We start from the raw sequence: 10135 nt of genomic DNA, 5'->3' as shown, positions 1-10135 counted from the left end.
CCTCTGCAGCGGGACCTTCTCTGTAACCCTAGTGTCCCTGCTTCCCCAAGACAGGAGAGTTCTCCCCTGACTGGTGGATGTTAGCCGGGTGCTAGAAGAAGATGGATTCTTCCCCTGCAACACCAGCTCTGTCAGACTTTTGCTTCCTTCAGAGCAGCCTGACAGGTGAGACGATTACAGACTCCCACATGGTCCATCTTTCTGTTGCACCAGTAGGAAAGAGTTACTGAGTGACAGCAGGAATGCCTTGGCTGGGAGCAGCTGGAGTTTCTAAACAATCACACTGGTGCATTCTTGCTTTTAAGGCCCAAGACTAGTTGTAGCTATATTTTTTGTATGTAGTTTTTTTTTAAATTATTTATTTATTTATTTGAGAGCGACAGACACAGAGAGAAAGACAGATAGAGGGAGAGAGAGAGAATGGGCGAGCCAGGGCTTCCAGCCTCTGCAAACGAACTCCAGACGCATGCGCCCCCTTGTGCATCTGGCTAACGTGGGACCTGGGGAACCGAGCCTCGAACCGGGGTCCTTAGGCTTCACAGGCAAGCGCTTAACCGCTAAGCCATCTCTCCAGCCCTGTATGTAGTTTTGTAAGGGTTACCTCTTCATAATATACTCCATCCAATGTAAAAGTGTTCATACGGGCTGGAGATATGCCTTAGCAGTTAAGGTGCTTGCTTGCAAAACCAAAGGTTGATTCCCGAGGACCCACATAAGCCAGATGCACAAGGGGGCACATGTGTATGGAGTTTGTTTGCAGTGGCTGAAGGCCCTAGCATGCCCATTCTGTCTTCCTCTCTCCCTCCCTCTCTCTCTCTCTCTCTCTCTGTCTCTCTGCAAATAAAAATGTTTTTTAAAAAGAACTCATGTGACCTCACAGTGCCTGACACCACCTACACAAGACCATCATAATAGGAGGAATCAAAATAAAAGAGAGACTTATTGGGAGGGGGAGGGGATATGATGGAGAATGGAGTTTCAAAGGGGAGAGTGGGGGGAAGGAGGGCATTATAATGGGATATTGTGTACAATCATGGAAGTTGTTAGTAAAAAATAATTTTTTTAAAAAGAGCTCATGTGCCAAACTCTTACAAAAGGTCTTGTCACCTGTCACTCTAGAATCAGCGGTTCTGGTTCCCCTGGACTTGAAGGGGCTCAGGAAAGTGAATGTGCCTTTTCCTTATGTCTGGGTGGGAATCAGTGTTGCATCATATAAGGAAGCAAACTTCAAACTGTTATATTTTCCATGCAAATTTAAATTCTATTAGATTGTTTTTTTCAATCCCCCTTTTGTATTCCAGGAGCAAAATGTCCTCCAGAAATGCAGACCTCTGAGTTCATACCCTCACAATAGAGTCCGGGTCATTAAATACTTTCCTGAGTATAATTCTCAAAGTCATAGCCCTTGGAAATGCGTGAAAATTGTTACAAGAATTGGCATTTCCTAGTGTGTTTTACAAAATTTTCCTTCTCATGGATTGGTGTGGTCATTATTCTTGTAGTTTTGAGGTAACACTGATAATTCATCCATGAGCACAATGTGAAATCAACAAAGCAGGGTAATTATCATTAACACATCCCAATCATTTCTCATGTTTGGATCCTTTGGACCTCCCTCCTCTATTTCTTCAGTAAATATATAGTGGGTTGCTGAATCTTACTGTACTGTGCTGTGGAACACAGAAGTTTATTCCTCCAGTCTGACTCAATTTTGAATGGGTATTAATGCCGGACATTTGGAGTTACCCCTTCAGAGGGGAGAATAAGGAATAATATCAGATAGAAATTGGCTAGGCAACTAAGGATAAGCTCCCCAAATACTCAAAATGAAGAGTTTTTTTTTTTCTTTGCTAAATGTGGGCTATGTCCTTGAGCCTATAAGGGAGAGTGTCTAGGTTATTTTTTTTTCCTTATCTCTTTTTCCCCTTCCCAGAAACCTGACATAAAGATGTGAATAAGACTACAAGACTCTAAACTGGCATGTGATCTAGTTGTCCCTTACTTCTCCATCAGTTTAAGGGTTTCCCCTTCTCTGGGAACCTTACATGAAAATGTGGCTCAGTCTATATGGTGCTTCAAATACCTGACATAGGGCTTTCCAGGTAAAAACAAATGTTACAACATGCTTATGTACAAATCTTTGTGTACGTGCCCAGATGTATCAGTGATGACAAGTTATGAGAAATTCTGGTGTGAGTAGCATGTGCTTATGAAAATTTTAATTCAGATTCACATTTTATATTTCAGAAAACATTAACCAGCTTATGTCCATAGACAGTATATTCATATTACCATTTCCTTATGCATTCTCCTTTATTAGGATATCTTTCTAATATTTACAATTATATAGGGAAAAATGTAATGTCTTATGGTTCTCATTTGAAGATTGGCAATGTGTGTGTGTGCGTGTGTGTGTGTGTGTGTGTGTGTGTATGTGTATTTCAGTAGTACTTGAGTCTTTGCTCTTTGCTCATTTGTATTGGGCTAAACTGTTTAGAAAAGATTTTTCTTTATTTTAAAGAACTGGAGCCTTTTATATGAATAATAATTGTCTGCCTATTTTTCATCTGTCTTCTCACATTGCTCATGGTAGTTGTTCTTGCTCATAAACGTTAATATGAATGTAGTCGAATTTAGCAATCACTCTTTTATGCTTTCCAAGTTCCATGCCATGTTTTAAAAGAACTATTCCACTACAAATTATATTTTAAGAATCATTAAGCTGTTATAAAAGTAAATTCTATGGAACTGTCAAAAAACATTACGATAAATCTGTATGTACTATCACAGAAATAGGACTCTAAATATTGCTTTAAAAATCATTATTTTCATTATTTCTTTGAATCCTTATAATGTTCAATAAAATTGGGGTTGATGTTTCCCCAATCTTGCTAGTAAGAGAGCTGAGCTGCAAAGAGACTGAATGTCTTTTAACTTAAAGTTCAATAGAAAGAGGAGGCCCCATGGTTTGCTCCAGGCTTAACAACTCCAAAGCCTGTTATTAACCAACCAATTTGGGATTTTGTTAGTTGATTTTTCACTGCCATAACAAAATATCAGAAGCAGGCTAACTTTACAAAGAGGTTCATTTGGCATAGTTTTGGAGGCTAAAATTCAAAACACATATTAGAAGCTCAGGTGAGGGCCCCATGACGAATGGGAGTTGGTGATATGAAGCTACATGCAGCAGAAAGAAATTCAAAGAGGTGGGTGGGCCAGATTCAGATTTTTATAAGAGCACTCTTAAGAACTATGAAGGAGTCTCTGAATCTCTGGATCACTTTCAAAGGCAGTGCCTCACTGATCTAAGGGCTTCTCACTGGGCCCCATCTCTTAAAGGTTCCACAACTTCTCAGTGCTAGTTCTCGGGGAACCAAGCTTACAGTACATCGCCCTTTGAAGAGACAGAACAATTCAAAGCATGTGTAGGGTTTCAAGGACCCGGTTGAAGAAATGGAAGTCTCTACAGAAGCTCTTGCAAGGTTCTCAATTATGAGTGAGCTTGTTGGTATTTCACCCTAGCCCTCATAATAAACTTATATTGATTCCATAGTAGTAGTTTTCTTTAAATCTGTTGGACTGAAACTGTGGATATAACTCAGTGTACATCATTTGTCTAATATGCACAAGGCCCTGGGTTCAATTTCCTGCTCTGTAATCAATAAAAAAAAGATAGATTTTATAACGTTGATCAGACTGTAGGAAAATATCCATGTATTCCTCTGAAAAGGCAGTTAAGTATTGAATAGTCTCAAGCTATTTGAACATGAGAGGTAATTTAGAGCAGCACTTTGGGAAACAAGTGTTATTCTATGAATAACTGAGGAATAATTAATAACCAGGAAGATCAAGGGGACAAAGGGAAAAAAGGGGCACTCAACAAGCTATCAAATTAGGGGGTTAGCTCAGTGGTTAAAAGGTTCATGTTCATCAAGCCTGCTGATGACTGCTCAGAGCCCTGGTATCCACATAAAGCCAGACACAAGGTGGCACACATACCTGTAATCCCAGCATACCTACTGCAACGGGAGATGGAGTCAAGAGAACCCTGAAGCACGCAGTCTAGCTCCCCAGTGGCAAACAACAAGAGAAGAGAGACCCTATTTCAGTACCCTAAGGTTGTCCTCTGACCTCCACTTGCATGCTTGTGTATACACACAGACATAATAGGGAAAAAATGACATTATAGTTAGAAGAAATAAGATCTGGTGATCTAGCATGATGGTGAATAGTGACACTGTACTCATTAATTTAAAAACAGGTCAAAGAAAAGATTCTGAGTGCTCTCAGTAAAGGGAAACAATAAATGTTTAAAAAACTAGACACGTGTCACCTTGATTTGCACACTACAAGATACACACACAAGACTGAAGGGATGGCTTAGTGGGTAAGGCATTTGCTTGCAAAGCCAATGGACCCAGGTTCGATTCCCCAGCACCCATGACAGCCAGATGCACAAGGGGGTATATGCCTCCTTTGCAGTGGCTCGAGGCCCTGGTGCTTCCATCTTCTCTCTCTCTCTCTCTCTCTCTCTCTCTCTCTCTCTCTCTCTCTCTCTCTCTCTCTCTCTCTCCCTCCCTCTTTCCATCTCTCCCTCCCTCTCTCTTTCTCTACCAAATAAATAAATAAATAAGTAATATTTTTTTTAAAAAAAGACACACACAAATAGAACCAGGTTCACATGATACCCTGTAAATATGTATCCTTTTGCCAATTAACAGTAAATAAAGACATATGTAAATAGATAGATAGATAGATAGACAGATAGATAGATAGATAAGTATATAAATTAATTCTGTGTAAGGGACAATAAAAAAGCAGAATTTTGTCTGAATTTCCTCCCACTTGCTGACATTGGTATTCCCATTCTCACTTTCGCAGTAAATGTGCTGACTTTATTACTCTCTGAGGATGTAATGTTGTAATTAATATTGTAACCTTCGCCCTTTTCAATCATTTCAACCGAACAGAGTTTGTTGTTCCTTCAATATACGTTTTTTAATGAAAATAAAAATGATTGGCTTTTTCTAACATTTCTTCTTAAGTGGTTAAGAATGTCTGCATTTCATTGCCAAAGCCTGGGTTATTTAGGTTGCAGGGAGACCTATATCCCCTTTATTGGATGCTCTACTCTGTCTCTGTTACTAATACCTGTCACTGTGAATCAGGGACTTCTCTTTCCCCTTGTATGTCTCTGCTGAGCTTGCCCCACCAAAAAAATAAAAATAAAAACCTCATATACGTTAAGTGCTACAGATTGTCTGACCCAACAAAATCCAGATTGCAGGTTAATTATTGGGGAAAGCCCCTTTCCCTAGGCGATCTGAGCATCTATTTAAAAAATCCTTACAGCAGTCCATGCGCGCACAGGTTTCAGGAACTTCTTATGAACAGTTTATTTGTATAAATTGATACTGATTGACAGCCCCACATAAGTAGACTCAGTTCAAGTCACTAAGTTTCTACGGAAACATTCACACCTTCTTCTACTACATTCCATCTCATTTCTTGTTTACTGTCAGTTTCTTTTTGCATATTTACAACTGTTGCATGACCTCTGGATTGGAGATGAATCATAGAAGTGTTAATGATTCTAGAAGTTAGCACTGCTTAAAATCTTGATATTCATTCCTTCATCAAGTAATTATTTGGAGCCTACTCTTGCAAATTAAGCCTTGGGAAGTTATAAAATAATTTAAATATAATAATAATATTAATAAAACAATATAAAATTTCTTTGCAAAATAAGCTCCATGTTTAGACCCTGAGGGGACCCAAAGGTCCTTAAACATATGACGGGGAAATCTTATGCAATATTTGTGGTTGTTTGAATGGATAGCCCCCAGTTCAGGAGTTTATTAAAGCTTGTAATGTAGATCTCCAGCTGTCGGCTGGAGGAGGTGTCACTGTGGGCAGATCCTGGAGGTGGATGTGAATTCCAGCCTAAATAATGCAGAGTGCTGGAGTTCTGCCCGGGTTCACTACTGTTTGTGCTATTATGGAACCTGTCCTATATCTGTAAGCCTGAAACAAATTCCTCCTATAACTGTGTATGGTTAGGTGGTTCATATCCCAGCAAGGTGAAAGTGACTATGTCAGAAATTGATACCAGACAGTAGGGTGTGGCACATGATGAATCTGACCGTAGATATTTTAGAACTTTTATTATGAATTAATGGGTGTGGACTTGGTTCGTGCAACTAAAGATGCCTTCCAGAGCTGTAAGGCAAGTTTTATGGACTATTCTGGTGAGAGTTTGAAAACGCTAAGTACAGAGAGAATTGTATTTGGAGGCTTTGTTTATGAACTTTCTAAGGAGAAGAAAAGACAACAGAGAATTTTGCTGGAACTGGGGTACTGGTATAAGGCTTAGCTGCATTCTGCTGCCCATGCCCAGAGAGTTTGATCAAGGTTAAATTTATAATGGACTGATATGCTTGCTTAAAGATATGGAACTGAGAGATATAAGATTTAAAATTGGAGAAATTCAAACAAGTTTAAATTTTACCACACAGAGACTGGTTTTAAGTTATTAAAGCCACTATTATCAAATGCATCATTATTTGGAAGGAAGGTGGCTCAAGTAGTTTACATTGAAACAATGGAAAGGATGCCTGGGGAAAGACTGACTGGTAAGAACTCAAGCTCTTTAGAAAGGAAGGAACCTGCTCTGCAAGTTCACGATGGATTTCATCCCTGAATTAACCACATGGCTGTGTTCTACATACCTGGCCTTGGTTTTAGAAGCATGAAAAATGCATGAGCTGGGTCATGAAGTACACGCATTTCCAGAAGCTGCTCTTGAGATGTGGTGTGAAGCAGGGTGTGATGACTCTGATAAAGAGACTGGGTAAAACTATTGGAAGATGGACCATGGTGTGCATGGAGACCCAAAGATGTTTTGGATATACCAGGACTGTGCAAGAGCTACCATGGAGAGTGCTTTGGGCTTGGCATAGAAGTTTCTCCTCACTACCCAGCCCAGCTGGAGGGGTGAGATCGGAAAACATGGAGATTGTCAATCACTGGTATCAGACATGAACTGCATATGTTTGATGCTTGCTTAATGGATATAGGGTTTGCACTGGTCCAGTCTCTCCTTGTCATGCCTTATAGTAGTTGGAAATGTTTGCTCTGTGCATGTTGAAAGTATATAACTTATTTTGATTTTACAGGACTCACAGCTAAGAGACAATCTTAAGTCTCAGATGAGACTTGGAGCTTTGGAACTAATGTTGATAAAGACTATAGGCACCATTGAAGTTGGACTAAATACAATTCACAATGTGAAATAGCTATGAATCTATTGGGGGCCAGAATAGTTTGGATGGATGTCCTCAAATAGATGTATAACCATTATTAAAGCTTGTAATTTAGATCTCCAGATGTATAGCTGGTGGAAGTGTCACTGTGGGCAGATCCTAGGGTCCCACACTAATGGGTTACTGTGGGCAGATCTTAATTCCAGCCTAAGGAATCTAGGGTGCTGAGTTCTTCCTGAATCCTCTTCTGTTTGATTCCTGGGTTTTGTTCTTGCTTTTGGTGATGTGTTTTTTCTCTCTTTTCTTTTTCTTTTTCTTTTTTTTTTTTTTTTGCCATTATGGAACTTCTCCTGGATCTTTAAGCCTGAAATAAATTTTGTTCCTCCTATAAACTGTGTCTGGTTTAGAGGTTCATCCCAGCAACATAAAGCTGACTACAACAATATGGTTAGAGTCTCTGTGTTTTGACTGCAAGCTTTCCCATGTGGCTGTGTATGAAATTTATTTGTGGCATCATGTCAGTGCCTAAAATGTTTTGGATTTTAGAATATTTTGAATTTCAGATGGTGACACTAGAGATTCTTACCCTGTATTGTAATGGAGGACAAATAAGGTAAAAAAAAAAAAAAATTAAGTCAGGTTTCTAGGAAAGAGAAACTCCTTTATGGAAAAAGCAATAAGGAAAAACCCATACCCAGCACTTTGGAATTTCTGCCCTCCAACAAGGTAGAGGCTGCCATGAACTCTTGTAGGGAAAAAGAGATAAGGATAAAAAATAGATTCCCCACATCTTATAGGCTCAAGGATATTTCCTGCTTTCAACCAAAGGGGGGAAAAAAACTGGTTCATTTTTGGAACTTTATTACTCTAAACTGCCTAGCCAATTTTTATCTCTCGTCCTTCCTCATCGGTCCTGTGCTGATTACATGAACATAGCTACATATCTCACATCATGTAAACTCAAGGGCTTTAGGGCAAGTAAGTACTACTGTACTTTCATATAGAGATCTCATACTTCGGAGATGAGTTGCCCCAGGTCCACACAGTTGGTAAGAAGGAGATTTCAACTTGAAGCTGATTTTCTTGCCGGGGTCCTGTGATTGTGCAGTGTTGCTACTAACATAACATAACATGCTTTATAGGGATGTCCCTGGGAGTCAGGCTGGAAAAACACAAAAGGTGTAACTATGAATACCTCAAGGGTTAGTTTCCTCTATACTCAAGTATCCCTATGAATATATTCTCCCATGATGGCATAAGTAGTTCCTTTTATTTCCTCATCAGTAAAATGATCTGTTTACTCAATGCTACACCTGACTTATATTTCAGAGATAAGCTAATTTCCCAAATGATAATAAAAGTTTAATTACTAATTGAAATATAAATCAAAGGGGGCAGGGGGCAGGGTCTTCATTATCTTAATTTAATTTATTTCATTCCTTTAAAACCTGGAAACTAGGCCTTGGAACATATACCTGGGAATAGAACTCATCTATAACTTTGCATTATATGTGGTATGACTGCTCTCCTTAACATTCGCCCTAAATTCTTATTATCATGAAACTTCCAGACTAATTTGCCATAAGTAACAAATAAGTAAATAGTGAACCCAGTATTGAAATAATTATATTGAGTTGTCTCAAGATCAGTGACTCTAATGATAATCACTACTGGAATACTGAAAAACGACCCACCCTAACATGGTCTAGCAGGTGTCCATGATTGCATTTCTGCCTCTCTAACATGACAAGACCCTAAAACCTGAAAATCAAATATACTTAACTAGACTACAGCAACAGTGGCATTTACTATGATATATTGAGTGTCTCACACTATCTGGATTACCTGTTAACCCATGAGAAATTCTACCAAGGTGCTCCTTCTTTAAATGGTATCTGTTACCTCATAGGTTCCAAAACACCAGAGCTTCAGGAGCAGCTTATCTGCTCTTGCAGTCTCATGAAGTTACAGTCACAATGTTAGCCAGCATCACAGTCCTCCTAATTTTGGAGCTGAAGGTTCCACTTGAAGATGGCTCCCTTACAAGACCATTGTCTGGAATTGTCCCCATCCATGGTCCTCTACAGCAAGGTGGTAACATGTCATCTAGCTTCTTCCTAAGTGTTTTGAAAAGCCAAGACAAATTGCAATGTGTTTTATGTTCTGTCCTTTGGGGACATACCCTGTCATGTTCATAAAAAACAAAACAAAACAAAAAAAAAAACTAAGAAGTTAAAGCCGTGCTGGATAGATGGCTTAGCAGTTAAGCACTTGCCTGTGAAGCCTAAGGACCTCGGTTCAAGGCTCAATTCCCAAGGACCCATGTTAGCCAGATGCACAAGGTGGTGCACACGTCTGGAGTTCGTTTACAGTGGCTAGAGGCTCTGGCATGCCCATTCTCTCTCTCTCTCTCTCTTTCCCTCCCTCTCCCTCCCTCCCTCCCTACCTCCCTCTTTCTCACTCTGTCTGCCTGTCACTCTCAAATAAATAAATAAAAATAAACAAAAAATTTAAAGCCATAATCTCTACTGACTGACAGGAAACCACAAAAAGTCAGGAATCCCAGGGTGGGGAACCTATGGGGGCCCCAATGCGATTGTCTAACCACTCATACTTGGCACTTCACAGAACCTATTTTTCAATCCCATTATAACCTGATAAGAAAAGATGGATGCTTTGATGTCTATTTATGGGTAAATGATACCAATTTATAGATGCTATTCATTTGTGAATGATGACATTAATATTTAGGTCATGGTAATGAGTCTCAAACTGATACGTAGCACATGTTAAAGTAGGTCAACCAAGTTTTTGTGTTTGATCACTTAATTATGGGATTTCAACCATGAAGGGTACAAACTCGGCAGGACAAG

The sequence above is a fragment of the Jaculus jaculus genome, chromosome 18, assembly GCF_020740685.1.
Source record: "Jaculus jaculus isolate mJacJac1 chromosome 18, mJacJac1.mat.Y.cur, whole genome shotgun sequence".
In the NCBI taxonomy this organism is placed as follows: domain Eukaryota; kingdom Metazoa; phylum Chordata; class Mammalia; order Rodentia; family Dipodidae; genus Jaculus; species Jaculus jaculus.
Note: the sequence above shows the minus strand (reverse complement) of the source record.